Raw genomic sequence first — 16721 nt, forward strand, 5'->3', positions numbered from 1 at the left:
GAGAAAAGTGGTGAGACGCTGCAGCAGGGTGTCAGGAACTGCGGGTGGAAGCTGTGGGAGCGCTGGAGGCATTGACTTTAGCTCTCCTACCGCTCTAGTCCTCATCCAACATGGCGGCGTCTAGTATATTACCAGACCCCGCCCCCGCGCTCATTGCGTTGTATCTGTTGTTCTTAGCACAACGCTCTGTGCGACTTAATCTACAGTACTTTTCCCTGTCAGTTTCGCTCTGACTTTCTTCCTTGTTTTTTCCGTCCATATCCCTTATTCCTGCCTTCCAGCTAAAGTTTGTTTCTTTCTCTCTTTGTGTACCTTTCCGGCGTTACTTTCCTTTGGCCGTCTTGCCGGTATTCCTACTTTCCGCGTCCCGTTTTGGAACCGGGTACCTTCCGCTGTCTAGCGGTTCAATTCTATTATTATTTCGTCATCTATCGCCGCGCATGTCTTACCTTCGCGTCCCTGCTATGCGCCTCCTTCTTTAGCGGGGCTCGCTTGCTTTGCCTGTGATCCTTCCGCGGCCTTCCGCATTGTTTATTTTTTGTATTTGTTATTCCTTTACTTACCACTCACCTGCTTTAAACTCTCCGAGTTATTCTGCTTCTATTTTGGAGGCTAATGCCTTCATTCCCAGGGAGTAGCAGCTTCTACTCCCGTTTGCCTCGTCCCATTTGTTCCTGCTCTGCACTCCGGAACGTTTAAACTCCATTCAAGACTCTTGGACATCAGGGTTTTTTCCGCCACTTGGCTTTTTCCCTGCTTTGGGGCTGGCTCCCCGGGGTCCCCCAAGGGCAGGTTCCAGCTCTGCCAAGGTGGCCTCCGGGGGAGCCAGACCCTACTTACACGAACGGAAGGACCACAAGCCTAAAGAAAAGCTCTATTCCGATAAGAAAAAGAGGAGCAAGTCATCTGGTACTGTATCCGAGGACATTACTTCAGTGGAATCAGGTGAGGAGGATTGGGAGGGTACGCAGGGATCTGACAGCATACAACGCCCAAGGATACCCATGGCGTCCCTGGAACAGTATCAGGAACTGGCAGCTGCCATGCAGAACCTTACGGTTGAAGTACAGGCCTTACGTAATGAGAATATCGGCTTGAGGCAGCAGGTGGTGCTGCGCCGCGTGGACCAGGGGGACTTACCGCCCATGGCTTTGTCCTTCGGTAAATACGACGGACATCCTGGGGGTCTGAAGGACTTCCTTGACGCCTGCCAGGTCTATTTCGCTTTTAGACCTTATGCTTATGACACCGCTCGATCCAGAGTAGGATTCATTATCGCCAACCTTATGGGAAATGCTTTATCCTGGGCCACTCCCTTGGTCACCAGGAATGATCCCTCCTTAAACAACTTTGATCACTTTGTGGGATCGCTTAAAGCACAATTCGACCGACCAGAAGTGCTGTATACCTCTCTTGAGGCAATACTCGATGTGCAGCAGGGAACCACAGACCTACAGACGTACATATCCCGTTTTATGAGACTAGCAGCTAAGTCCGACTGGCCAGATTCCGCCAAGCAGACCATTTTCCGCCGGGGTCTCCAAGACGAGATTAAGGATGAACTAGCCAGAGTGGCCAGGCCAACCTCCTTCCAGGATTTGGTAACATTATCTTTACAGATTGAGTATCGTATACTAGAACGTCGACAGGAAAGAAGGAGAGGGCGCAGCGTTCCTCAGACATTCACACCGCCTTCCCAATCACCGTCACCTAGGAACACGCATTCTGCAGAAGAACCAATGCAGATTGGATCCATGCGAGGACCGTTAACCCAGGAAGAGAGAAGACGACGTCGTGAAGCTGGGCTATGTATGTATTGTGGTTCTTCCAAACATCTCTTAAGGAACTGTCCAGAAGTACCACCCAGGAGGAAGGAAAACTCCAGCCCCCGATCTTACGCAAGGGAAGTATCGGGGGAGCCACCTGTCACCCTTGCAACTCTTCCAAACCAATAGAGGATGCAGACGACAATCAACTCATGGTATTCAAGGTACACCTTTGGCTATCTGAGTCAGGACCCATAGAAGTTTTGGCTATGCTGGACTGCGGTGCAGCGGGTAACTTTCTTGACATAAATTGGGCCAAGAAGAAGATGGTTCCTTCAAGACCTAAGCCACGACCCATACCAGTCGAAGGAGTGGACGGTTCACCGTTATCTTCAGGTCCCATAATCCACGAGACTATTCCGTTAAAGATGAAACTGGGAGACCATCAAGAGTATATGGTTTTCGATCTTATCAGGGCAGCTCACTTCCCCCTGGTTATCGGGATACCTTGGTTGAGACGGCATAACCCCACCATCGACTGGACGTCCAACAGAGTGAGTTTCAACTCAGCATACTGCGGATCAAACTGTATGAAACTTCCTGTCAAAAGACCCTATGAAGAAGAAACCAACACCATCCGAACAGTGACCGTATCTTCTGTTCCGCTCCATTACCAGGAATATGTTGAGGTTTTCAAGGATACACTGCCAAGAATCTTACCTCCTCATAGGAATGAAGATTGTGCCATAGACCTTACGCCGGAAGCAGTGGTGCCTTTTGGTCGCATGTATCCGTTATCCATGCCAGAAAAAAGTGCTCTCAAAGAATACCTGGTCGCTAATCTACAAAACGGTCTTATCCAAGAATCCAATTCTTCTTGTGGGGCTTCCTTGTTCTTTATCCCTAAGAAAGACACCTCTGAGCTAAGACCATGTATAGACTACAGGGGCCTAAATCAAGTCACCATTCGCGACAGATACCCCATGCCATTGATACGAGAAGTTCTAGAGGCAGTCCAGGGGGCTGTCTATTTTACCAAGCTTGATTTAAGAGGTGCATACCATCTTTTGAGGATACGAAAAGGCGACGAATGGAAGACTGCCTTTCGTACCCCTTTGGGGCTCTTTGAATATAGAGTGATGCCCTTTGGGCTGGTAAATGCCCCAGCTAAATTCCAACGGTTCATGGATAAGATATTTTCAGACATGCTGTTTCTGTCTGTAGTTGTCTACCTAGACGATATATTGATATTTTCTCGTACTTTACAAGACCACCGCCAACTTGTCAAAGAGGTACTACATCGTCTACAAATCCATCAACTGCTGGTCAAACCAGAGAAGTGTGAGTTCGAGGTAACCACAATATCCTATTTGGGTTTTATCCTATCGAAAGACGGCATTGAGATGGACCCAAGGAAGATAAAGGCCATAGTGGAATGGAAGGAACCCTCGAACGTCAAAGAGATACAAAGGTTTCTTGGGTTGGCAAATTTCTACAGACGTTTTATACCAAATTTTTCCAACATAGTGTTACCCATTACTTCTCTCCTAAAAAAGGGTGTCAAATTCATTTTTGACATAAGACCCAGAGAAGCCTTTCAACTACTAAAGGACTTGTTTATTTCAGCTCCCATTCTCGTCCAACCAGATCAAACTAAACAGTTCATCTTGGAAACAGACGCTTCCATTGGGGCGGTGGGGGCCATATTACTCCAGAAGGCTGATGAGGGGGAAGAACACCCGGTTGCCTACTACTCTAAAACCTTGACCAGCAGTGAACGGAACTACTCTGTCCTTGAAAGAGAACTGTTGGCTATCAAGTTAGCCTGCCAAGAATGGCGCCATCTTCTGCAAGGTGCGGCCCATAGCTTCCTAATCCGCACCGACCACCGCAACCTACAAGTCCTTCAACAGATGGAATGCACAAATGCCCGTCATGCCAGATGGGCTTACTTTTTCTTACAATTCGACTTCATAATCACTCACATTCCAGGATCAGAGAACCAGAAGGCTGATGCTTTGTCCCGCAGATATGGGGACGACTCAGAGAACGATAAGAATCACGAACTAGTGTTTCCGGACCTTAAAATAGTTGCAGCAGCCTCCCTTTTTCTTCAGGATCTGATCCCACACTACAATATGCAAGCCGGACTACCTTCTACTGTTACTCAAGCTAGTGATGGTCTCTTTTACCATGATTCTGCTCTCTTTATTCCTACTACGCCGTTACAGAGACAGGTACTTTCCTGGTGTCACGATACCCCCCTGGTAGGCCACCCTGGAATCAGAAAGACATACGAGCTACTTCACAGGGGTTTCTGGTGGCCCACCATTAGGAAGGATGTACAGGAATACGTATCCTCTTGCCCGGTTTGCGCATCTAGCAAGTACCAAACGGGGAAACCGGTAGGATTATTGCAACAGCCACAGTTACCAGAACGTCCGTGGGAGCACGTTTCCACGGACTTCATTGTTGACCTCCCCAGATCATATGGTAAGACCGTAATCATGGTTACGGTAGATTCATACAGTAAATTAGCTCATTTCTCTGCCTTCTCCCATATACCGACAGCACCAGAAACCGCAGCCACTTTCCTCTGTGATGTGGTTCGCCTTCATGGTTTACCCAGGACCATTGTATCAGATCGAGGTTCTCAGTTCACCTCCAGGTTCTGGTCAGCACTCTGTCAAACATTAGGTATTCACAGGGCTCTTTCTTCAGGATACCATCCCCAGAGTAACGGACAGACGGAGAGGCTTAATGCAAGCCTAGAACAGTACCTAAGATGCTTTTGTAGCCCCCAGCAGGACGAATGGTCTCGATTCCTTCCACAGGCAGAATTTGCCTATAACAATTCCTTCCATACTACCATCCAGATGAGTCCTTTCTACTGTACCTATGGCTATCATCCTCAGCACTTACCCTGGCTTAACAGTTCTTCCACCAATGTACCTGCTCTAGACAGTATATTGAAGGACCTACATGAAGTACATGCCTTAGCCAAAAGGGCACACGAAACCAGTCAACAATCACAAAAGAAGTGGGCTGACAAAGGCAGGCGTAACAACCCAGACTGGAAGGCAGGTCAGTTAGTCTGGCTGTCTACCAAATTCCTGCCAAAATGGGTTCACACTGGTAAATTCTCTTCTAGATATTTGGGTCCTTTTCCCATCCTGTACAAAGTCAATCCGGTGGCCTATAAGCTTAAGTTACCTGAATATCTTCAGAGGGTTCATCCGGTTTTCCACACCTCCCTCCTAAAACTTCACAAGGAAGACCCTTTTCAGAGACAGTTTCTTAAAGTGCAAACTCCTGTAGCTCCAGTTCCTGATGAGTATGAGGTTTCCTACCTGGTTGATTCACGATATCGTAAGGGCAGGGTACAATACCTGGTGCATTGGAAGGGCTATCCTGTAGAAGAGAGGTCCTGGGAACCAAGCTCCCATATCCATGCCCCCCGATTACTAAGAAGGTTTCATCAACTACATCCCGGAAAGCCAGGGGGGGTTCCGAGGAGAAGGGGGTATACTGTCAGGAACTGCGGGTGGAAGCTGTGGGAGCGCTGGAGGCATTGACTTTAGCTCTCCTACCGCTCTAGTCCTCATCCAACATGGCGGCGTCTAGTATATTACCAGACCCCGCCCCCGCGCTCATTGCGTTGTATCTGTTGTTCTTAGCACAACGCTCTGTGCGACTTAATCTACAGTACTTTTCCCTGTCAGTTTCGCTCTGACTTTCTTCCTTGTTTTTTCCGTCCATATCCCTTATTCCTGCCTTCCAGCTAAAGTTTGTTTCTTTCTCTCTTTGTGTACCTTTCCGGCGTTACTTTCCTTTGGCCGTCTTGCCGGTATTCCTACTTTCCGCGTCCCGTTTTGGAACCGGGTACCTTCCGCTGTCTAGCGGTTCAATTCTATTATTATTTCGGCATCTATCGCCGCGCATGTCTTACCTTCGCGTCCCTGCTATGCGCCTCCTTCTTTAGCGGGGCTCGCTTGCTTTGCCTGTGATCCTTCCGCGGCCTTCCGCATTGTTTATTTTTTGTATTTGTTATTCCTTTACTTACCACTCACCTGCTTTAAACTCTCCGAGTTATTCTGCTTCTATTTTGGAGGCTAATGCCTTCATTCCCAGGGAGTAGCAGCTTCTACTCCCGTTTGCCTCGTCCCATTTGTTCCTGCTCTGCACTCCGGAACGTTTAAACTCCATTCAAGACTCTTGGACATCAGGGTTTTTTCCGCCACTTGGCTTTTTCCCTGCTTTGGGGCTGGCTCCCCGGGGTCCCCCAAGGGCAGGTTCCAGCTCTGCCAAAGTGGCCTCCGGGGGAGCCAGACCCTACTTACACGAACGGAAGGACCACAAGCCTAAAGAAAAGCTCTATTCCGATAAGAAAAAGAGGAGCAAGTCATCTGGTACTGTATCCGAGGACATTACTTCAGTGGAATCAGGTGAGGAGGATTGGGAGGGTACGCAGGGATCTGACACAGGGCTTCACCGGTGGTTCAGTCATTGCAGATGTCTTTGGCTTCTCTCCTCTTCGGCTTCTTAGTTCCAGTGGCGACGTCTTGCTCTTCCAGACCTCAGGACCCTGCTTTTATGCAAAAAGATCCCTATTCACACAGCCTAGCTGTCACTCACACAGTGGAGTGGTCATCTTGGCAGGAGACCCTCCAGCCTATCAGGATAGAGTGTGACATGGGTTGCTGAGGCAACCCTATCCAGGGATCCTACTCCCCCTCCCACACAATGGACCCACCCCAGACTCAGTGGCGCCGAAAAGAGGGCTTGTCGGCAGAAGCCCGCCAAATAGACGAACAAAGGATCCCCGACCTGGGTTAGGAGTTTACATAAAGACACGAGAAATAAGTTATATTAAAGTTCTGACAAATAAAACCTACCAGAGTAAATAGTAATATACAAAATACACCGGCGGTATGTTAGAGGCTATCAGAAAATGTGGTAGCCTCGAACAATGGGAAAATCCCATAGGAAAGTATTCGCGGTTGAATATTTTCGGTATTAACCACTGCCACCAGCCAGAAACTTTTGAGAGAGGGACTGTACGGTACCCTCTCGAAAATGAACATAAGGGAACAACTATTAACCCTTCCCAGTACTTCCATAGTAAGATGGGTTGTACTGGTTTAGTTCACAAAAATTGACTTTACATGCCCTGCGAGACAGTAGTCAGTCCCAGGGTATGGAGTCTATGTTTGGGGGTCACAACGACACCCCTGTGTCACTGCACTGAGGGTGCCGTGTAACACATGTGAATAAAGATGGTTCCTATGGATCGGAGAGAAACTCCATAGGCATTAAACACAAAAATAGCCTAGAACACACATAGCAAAAATGCCTAAGAGAAAGGAAAAAGAGTCTCATTCTTAGCAGGAGAAAAAAACAAACCCTTCATGTCCAGCAAAGCTGCTGGGGGACTCTATAGGTAAGGGAAATTAGCCATAAAATGAGAATTCTCCCTAACACAGACCTTACCATCTGAGGTTTTTACAACCCCATGTAATGTTTTGACCACTTTAACTGGTTCCGACCAATTCAAAACTCCTACCTTCCTCCCTTGAGTAAGTTTGACACATACTATATCTCCTATTTCAAACATCCTTCCTTTTGCGGCTTTCCTGATATCAAAACATTCTTTATTTTTTATTTGTTTCTTACTGATGTTATCTCTAACCATTTGAAAATCAATTTTGCTGCCACCTGCCATACCAAACCAGGGAGGACGTACTCTGATGTTGGGCTTCCTTTCCCTGACCATCTCAAATGATGAAATTCCTGTTGTGGAATGAGGGGTACATCTATATGCAACCCCTACCTCATTAACAGCCTTCCTCCAGTCCTTTCCAGTCAGCAATAGCACCTCTGATACTGTCTTTTCATAACTCTACTAAATCTTTCTACTATCCTATTTGTCTCTGGATGATAAACTGAACTTTCTATGCTGTATACCATTTCCTTTTAGGAACCTTTCCATTTCCTCCAAAACCAATTGCACACCATGTTCCTTAATAATAATTGAATAACTTTCTCTCCTGAAAATCCCATCCAAAAACTTGATTATGTCTCTTGTGCATATATTTTGTACCAATGAAGTTTCAACCCGATCGGATAACATATCAACCCAAACAATGCAATACTTTCCTTGACATTGTACCGGTCCTACTCCTACAATGTCTAGCCATACAAATTCCCACAGAATCTCAGGAATAGACATAAGTGACATGGGTTCCACTCTAGTAACATAACCCTTGCCAGATTCTTCACAAACATATATTCCTTGACCAACCTCTCCACTTGTAAGTCCATGCCGGGCCATCAGAAATCTTGCCTTAATAATTGTTTTGTTTTCAACATACCTTGAGTACCCTCATAGGCCCTGGCCAAAAAAATGTTTTACACCTTCAGGGGGAAACAACTTGTCTCCCCTCATCAGCATGCCACCGTTACAATGTAACTCATAGAAAACCAACCTTACTGCATCTGGGATAGATCCTATCCTTGTTTGATGGCTCTTCACCCGACATTCAATACGTTATTTGGTGTCTCTCAACACATCATTTTTCAACATGCCTCTGATACCACATCTTGATTCATCTCTATTTCCAATATTTGCTCATCTGTGTCATCATCATTCAACTCCTGTTCCTCTATGACATTTGTCAATCTAGATAAACAACCCGCTGCCTTATTTTTCACTCCTGGTACATATTCAACATGCCATACATAATCCTGAAGAATGGCAAACCAACTTTCTAATCCTGGAGGACACTTTGTCTAAACCTTTGGTAGTCAAAGTCTCCTTTAAAGATTTGTGATCTGATCGAATGGTACACTTAATAGTTGATTAATCCTTTTCTGCTTCTTTCAATACTCTTAAGACAAACGTTACAGTGTATTCCTTCCCTTCACTCATCTGGGATAACACAGCACCCAACCCATGATTGCTGGCATTAGTGATTACTATAGTTATTCTACTTGAATCATAACTAGTTAAAGTCGGGCCGTGTTCAAAGCAACTTTCATATCATGAAATTCTGCTTCACACTTACTGTCCCACTGGAATTTAACACCTTTCTTGTTCACAGACTGTATAGCTAAACCTGGGATGCACTTGGAATAGCCATTCCTAAAAATGAAACAACTTGCGCTTTATCATAAGGACTTGAAACATTCAAAATTATTTTCGCAAGCTCCACTTTTGGTCTGATACCTTTCTCAGAAATCTCATGTCCTAGATATTGAATTAAAGTTCCATGACATTTACATTTTGTTAAACCATATTCTAGAAAACTGTCTAGTACTTTCTTCTATCTCCTATCATGTTCTTCCACAGTTTCCGCATATACTAGTACATTATCTTGAAAACATGATACTCCTAGAAAATCACGGAATAACTGGTACATAACCCATTGGAAAACTGCTGCAGCAGACACTAGAACAAATGGCATACGTTTACATTGAAATAAGCCCTTGGGTGTAATAAACGCAATGATGTTCCTGGAATCTGAATGTAGCAGACCTCAAGTCTAATGTGCTCATAATCTTGGCACCCTTTTTTGTGCCCAACATTTCTGTAATATTTGGCAATGGATGTCTATCAAGTATGACAATGATTTACTGACTGCAAATCAATGCAAAGCCTTAGTTTCCCATTTGGTTTGTGGACAATTACAAGGGGAGAAACCCACTCAGAAGAGTCTGTCCTTTCAATCACTCCATTCCTCTCCATTTCTTCAAGTTCTTTTTTTACAGAAATTCAGAGGTTTATGGAGTACTCGTTTTCTGCACCACAGAAACACACTCATATCTCATCCTTATCTTGTGCATTTAACCTTTAAATCAACCTAACTCTTCTCTAAACACTGCATGACTCCCAACAACAGATGATACATTTCCATTCAAACCATCTACGCCATACACTGCCTCTTCAGCATTGGGGTCTAGTTTTATTTTTTTTTAAACTTTTTTGATGAGACCAGCTCAGTAGAGGAAGGCTCCCTTTAACTGAAACATAGACTTTCCCTTTGGCAATTCTATCTTTAAACTCTACATTGTAGTCCAAAACCAAGCCAGTTCAATGCATTTCCCACCAAAAGCCACATGTCTGATAGCTACTTCATTAAGGTTGCATTTCTTAAATTGACTAGTTTCAAAGATTTTCCTCAGCATTAAAGTGTACTTTGCACCACAGTCTATGACCGTTTCAAAACCTTTACCTTCCATTGTGATGGTGGCCATTGGCTTCTCAGCATCAGCATCTGTCATGAGCCACAGAACGCGCCCCTTCTGGACTTCCTGGTCCTTGTCACGGCGGGGTTTGCATTAATTGTTTCTCCCAACATGGCTGTATCACGTGACACGCCGCGTACGAGCCTTCACGGCGCACGTAGTACGTTCCATAAATATGCCATGCCCCCGCACGCCCGCGTGTCTCAATGCTATTGCGAAGTAGCGACCAGACGTGTGCTCCATAGCTCGCGGTATTATTCCCTTGCTTCTTCCACCCTAACCCTTGCTTCCCGGTACTTGAACGCACGCTGGAGTCGGAAGAGACTCGTGCAGCCTTATTCAAGACTCGAGCAGTAAGCAAGAAGGCATCGATCAAGAAATCCAGCAAAGATCGAACTCAGGTGAGAAGGGGGGAATTCCTTGACAGTTTGAGACGCCACCCGACCAAACTCGATATGGATATGGAAGCAGCCGTCCAGGACCTAATGCATGGCATGCAAGAGCTATCAACCGAGGTGCAGAATCTAAAGGCGGAAAACGTCGCTCTCAAACAACTAATTCTATCCCGCGATTCTGCCACAAAAGAAAGTGTATTGCTGGGTGGTATAGTGGACAAATATGATGGCTCACCAAAGACCCTTCGAGGATTCCTGGATTCATGTTTGGTTCACTTTACTTTTAAGCCCTACTACTTTTCAACTCCCAGGGCTAAAGTGGGCTTCATAATTTCCCACCTTTCAGGAAATGCCTTAACATGGGCTACGCCCCTCGTTAATTCCGGCGACATTCTTCTAGATGACTATGATGGCTTCATACAGGCCCTTAAGACCATGTTTGACCGTCCAGAACAGGTCTATAGTGCCCAGGAACGCCTGTTAGACTTTCAGCAAGGATCCCAGGATATGCTCACCTATGTTACCCGATTCAAGCAGTTAGTCAAGGAAGCTGATTGGTCCCCGGAGGCGAGTTTTACCCTTTTCAGGAGAGGACTGAATGAGGAGATTAAGGATGAGTTGGCCAGAGTGGCTCGCCCAAACTCATTCCAGGCACTAATGGACCTTTCCATGCAAATAGATTTTCGTATCCAGGAAAGAAAGGCAGAGAAGAAGAAATCCAAAGTTAATCCTCCGAAGCCGTCCTTTGAGAGTACCACCAAGGCGGACACTAACCCAGGCTCAATCTATGAACCAGAACCCATGCAGATAGGAGCCTTCCGTGGACCTATATCCCCGCAAGAAAGAATGAGAAGGATTCATATGGGGTTGTGTATGTATTTTGCCTCAGACAAACACCTGGTTAGGGAGTGTCCTCTGGCCCCTCCTCAGCGTTCGGGAAGCGTCAGCTCCCGATCCTAGATGGAGCAGAGCTTCGGGAGAGAGATGTTTGCTCCACATCAATTCCATCCTTGAACTCTCCTGGACAAAACAATTTGGTGATTCTACAAGCCTTCCTGTCGCCCTCCAAGAATAAGACCTATCCCATTCTGGCCTTGGTGGACTGCGGAGCTATGGGAATTTTCATTGATCAAGACTGGGTTGTTAGTCATCATATTCCGTACAAGACACGAAGCACCATGCAGCCGGTGGAAGCAATCGACGGAAGACCCCTCTCTTCAGGACCCATAAGCCTGCAGACAAAAGAGATCCAAATTTCCATAAACCATCACCAAGAGCGGATTACATTTGACATCATTAAGTCAGCCCACTACCCCATGGTATTGGTATGCCCTGGTTACAGACGCACAATCCGTATATCAATTGGACAGCAGGATCACTATTCCTAGGCTCTGAGTTTTGTATGTTCCACTGTCTAATCCTGAATACCTCCTCCACACCACTTAAAGAACCACCAAGAGACCTGAAAACACCACTCATGGTTTCTAATATCATACAAGTCCCAGAGGCCTATCAGGGATATGCTGATGTATTTTCAACTGCCATAGTCCAGGCCTTACCCCCTCACAGACCTGAAGACTGTGCCATAGATACAGATCCCTCAGCAGTGATTCCTTTTGGCAGAATGTTAATTCTTTCCGAACCTGAGAAAAAGGCCCTCAGAGAATACCTGGATACCAACCTTGAAAACGGCACCATAAGACCTTCAAAATCTCCAGCGGGTGCTTCATTGTTCTTTGTTCCCAAGAAGGACACTAAGGAACTCAGACCTTGCCTCGACTATCGTGGCTTAAATCAATGCACCCTCAAAGATCGGTACCCACTACCCCTGATCTCGGATATCCTGTAAGCTGTGAGAGGCGCCGTAGTCTTCACGAAGTTGGATCTCCGGGGTGCCTATCATTTGATCCGTGTCCGGGAAGGAGACGATTGGAAAACAGCCTTTAGAACACCCTTTGGTCACTATGAATATCTAGTCATGCCCTTTGGACTAGCTAATGTCCCCGCCGTTTTTCAACGATTTATGGACAGGGTGTTTTCTGATATGTTATTCTTTTTTGTCATTGTCTATCTGGATAACATATTGATCTTTTCCAAGGATCCTCTAAAGCATGAAGAGCATGTAAAGGCAGTACTGCAACGACTCTGTGAACACAAACTTTTAGCCAAACCCGAAAAATGCTTGTTTCACGTTACTTCTGTTCACTACCTGGGATTCATCCTTAGCCCAGATGGAATTGGTATGGACCCTTCAAAGGTAAAGGCCATACTGGCATGGCCTGCTCCCACCTCCGTGAAACAAGTTCAATCCTTCCTGGGGCTTGCCAATTTCTACCGGAAGTTCATTTCTTCCTTTTCCGAGATCGTCCAGCCGATTGTTGCTCTCTTGAAGAAAGACACTCCCTTTATCTGGTCTACACCGCAAGATAAAGCATTCCAGCGATTGAAGACAGAGTTCACGCAAGCCCCCATCCTGGCCCAACCAGACATAAATCGCCCATTCCTAGTGGAAACGGATGCCTCTAACTACGCCATAGGAGCGGTCTTGAAACAGGAACTTGAGGATAAACTGGAACACCCCATTGCTTACCTCTCACGAACCCTGACTCCCAGTGAGACACACTATTCCGTCCTGGAAAAGGAACTGTTAGCCATCCGCCAGGCCTTCACTGAATGGCGACATCTACTTCTGGGTTCTAGATATCCAGTTCAGGTCCGCACGGACCATCGCAATCTTCAAATTCTACAATCATTGGAGTGCAGGAACAGTCGTCAGGCGCGTTGGGCCTACTTCTTTGCCCAATACCAATTCCAAATCACTCATGTTCCCGGATCACAAAACATGATTGCTGATGCCTTATCCCGACGTCCTGACTATGTAACTACTGAAGTCAAGGCCTAGCCTAAGATGTTTCCCCACACGATCTTTGGTGGCCTGGAATGAAGACCGACGTACAGCAGTACATCAAAACTTGTGCTGTCTGCAGTCAAAACAAACATGATAACAAGAGACCGGCGGGTCTTCTAATGCAACCATCGCTGCCAACAAGGCCATGGGAAGTCATTGCAACAGACTTCATTGTGGAATTACCACCTTCCCGAGAGTACATGACCATCATGGTTATCATAGATTTGTTCACTCATATGGCTCATTTTACACCTCTGGGTAAGTTACCATCCTCGTCCGAACTTGCCGGAATCTTCCTGGAACACATATTTCGTTTACATGGACTCCCTTCCAAGATCATATCTGATCGAGGACCTCAGTACGTCGCTCAATTCTGGAAACATCTCTGTCGCATTTTGGCACTACAACGCGCCCTCTCATCCGGTTATCGTGCCCAGACCAACAGGGCCACAGAACGTGCTAATCAGACCCTGGAACAGTATCTTCGATGTTTCGCCACCAAGGTTCAGGATGACTGGTCGCTCCTGATAGCCGTGGCTGAGTTTGCCTACAACAATTCTGACCATTCAGCAATTAAGACCAGCCCCTTTTATTGTAGCCAAGGGTTCCATCCATCAGTTCTACCCTCTGTTCTCCCTCATCCTACACCAGTACCTACTGTCGACTCCTGGATTGAAACCCTCATCAAAGTACACCAAGAGGCCAAAGAAAATTTAGAGAAGGCCAGAACTCAGACTAAGAGGTATATGGATTTAAAAAGGAGATCAGGTCCTTCTTATGCAATTGGTGATCAAGTCTGGTTGTCCTCGAAGTTACTACCCCAGCATCTACGGCCAAACAAGTTGGCCCCTCGGTACTATGGTCCATTTCCCATCAAGGAAATGATCAACCCGGTTTCATATCGGATTAGTCTACCAGACTCTTGGAAGAAAATTCACCCAGTATCCCACGCATCCTTACTAAAACCCTACCACCAATCCTCCCGGAAATCCTACCGACCTCCTCCTCTACTGGTCGACAACCAATTGGAATATGAAGTGTCTCGAATATGTGACTCCAGGTATAAACAGGGTCAACTTCAATACCTGGTTGAATGGAAAGGATATCCTCCTAGTGAAAGAACCTGGGAACCACTTTCTAATCTCAAGACTCCTCGACTACTCAGAAGATTTCACCTTATACACCCAGGCAAACCTGGTGGAACAGCCTTTCGGAGGAGGCATGCTGTCATGACCCACAGAACGCGCCCCTTCTGGACTTCCTGGTCCTTGCCACAGCGGGGTTTGCATTCATTGTTTCTCCCAACATGGCCGTATCACGTGACACGCCGCGCACCAGCCTTCACGGCGCACGTAGTACGTTCCATAAATATGCCACGCCCCTGCGGGCCCACGTGTCTCAATGCTATTGCGAAGTAGCGACCAGACGTGTGCTCCGTAGCTCGCGGTATTATTCCCTTGCTTCTTCCACCCTAACCCAATTCTAGTCCCTTCCTTCCTTTCTAGATTCCTGGACTCGTGTGCTAGTTGCGCACCCTGTTATTTCTTGGATTCCTGGACCCTTGCTTCCCGGTACTTGAACGCACGCTGGAGTGGGAAGAGACTCGTGCAGCCTTATTCAAGACTCGAGCAGTACTCAAGAAGGCATCAATCAAGAAATCCAGCAAAGATCGAACTCAGGTGAGAAGGGGGGAACTCCTTGACAGCATCAGTGACACTGTTTATTAATGCTTCATCTATGAGATACATGCACGCTTCAAGATCATCGCATAACTTATCTACACACTCTCTTTTTTGTCCTGCAGCAATTGGTAAAATTACCCTTCCTATTACACTTTTTACATAAAACTTTTACACATGGACATTTGTCACTATTAGCAAACTGGTACAAGCTGTTGCAATGGAAACCTCTTTTCCTCTCTTCTTCATCCTTTCTCTCCTTAAACCTAGTTCCCTTCTTTTTAACTATAGGTTTCTTTTTATCTAACTTTTTATTCTATATGGCTAAAACTTCCATTACTTGTACTTCATCACTTTTTTTCACCTCAGATGCGGACCTTTTCCCCAATTTTCTGAAACCTTTATGCGTGTGTTCTTCGCAACTCTGAGCACTTCCTCCAGAGGAGGATTACTTTTAGACCAAAAGGCCTCTCAAACTTTACTATCAGCGCACTCCATCATGAAATCTCTCACTACACGCAACACCAAACTCAAATGTAGTGGCTAACCCCCTCAGTGCTGTGATGTACTGTTCTGCAGATTAATTCAGCTGCTGTTTCCTTTTCCTAAAATGATATCTCTCTAAAACTATGCTGAGTGACTTCTCATGATGTTTATCCAGCATCAGTATACATTCGACATACTAAGATACACCGCTGGACTCATCATCAGACAATTGGGGTACATTTCCAAACTGTTCTTGAGCATAATTCCCCAAATAATGCAAGAGGAGGCATTTCTTTCTTTTACTAGCAAAATTCAGACCATGTACGGCTATAACATAGTTGTCAAAACACTTTTTCCACCTCCTCTATGGAATAATGGGCTCACCCTGAGTCTCCAAACAATAGTTAGGTGGAGGTGCCCCTTGCATCTCATATATTATACTCAACTTTATAATGTGCAATGAGTACAATTCATTTTTTCCTACTGTGACACAGAATTGAAACTCACACACAACGTCACAGAACTGCTAAAGTAAACTTGCAACCTTACAAAGTAAGCAAAATGCAGTCTTTCTCCTATGACATCTGTAAGAAAAATGTGCAAGTAACTATTCTCACTTTGCACAAAACAAACTAAGAGGTGACCCGCTGGAAGTCTTCAGAATCTGAAAAACTCCCCTTGTAGTGATAAGCTGAACTGCTTCGGTAATCCATTTGTTAGTATGGAACTCTGTTGTAGTATGTGTGTGTGTGTCCTTCGCTGAAACAGCTGAACCTTCAGCCTAGACAGATTACCACAATCCAAGCTGTAGGATATTTGGATCGCTGCTGCCGATTTCCTTGCTTCTGTTTCAGAGCAATGTGTAAATCCGTATTCAAGGTAATGAAGATCCTTGCTTCCGTATAGAAGTAAATCTGTAAATCCGTAGTCAAAGTAACAAAGATGGGCGCCACGTCGTATCATGGCAGAAGGTGCTTTTCTTTAACACATGTCTACATGCGTCTGGATCAGCTGGTCATTACGCGTTTGCATACGGTCGGGGGTTTCCGGCTGCTGCGGCTCCTGCTGTCACTTTGGCAACCACGCTGCAGAGTTAAGGATGCACCAGAGCTTGCACAGCTCCAACGCATTTCCACAGCCCTTGCGGCTGCCAGGGCAACTGTACTGGCGGTTGGAATAAACCTCTAATAAACAAAACTATTTCCAATTACGGCCCCACAGGGCATATACCTTGCACCAGTGG

Source organism: Ambystoma mexicanum, chromosome 3q, assembly GCF_040938575.1.
Source record: "Ambystoma mexicanum isolate Mex_15411 chromosome 3q, UKY_AmexF1_1, whole genome shotgun sequence".
Classification (NCBI taxonomy): domain Eukaryota; kingdom Metazoa; phylum Chordata; class Amphibia; order Caudata; family Ambystomatidae; genus Ambystoma; species Ambystoma mexicanum.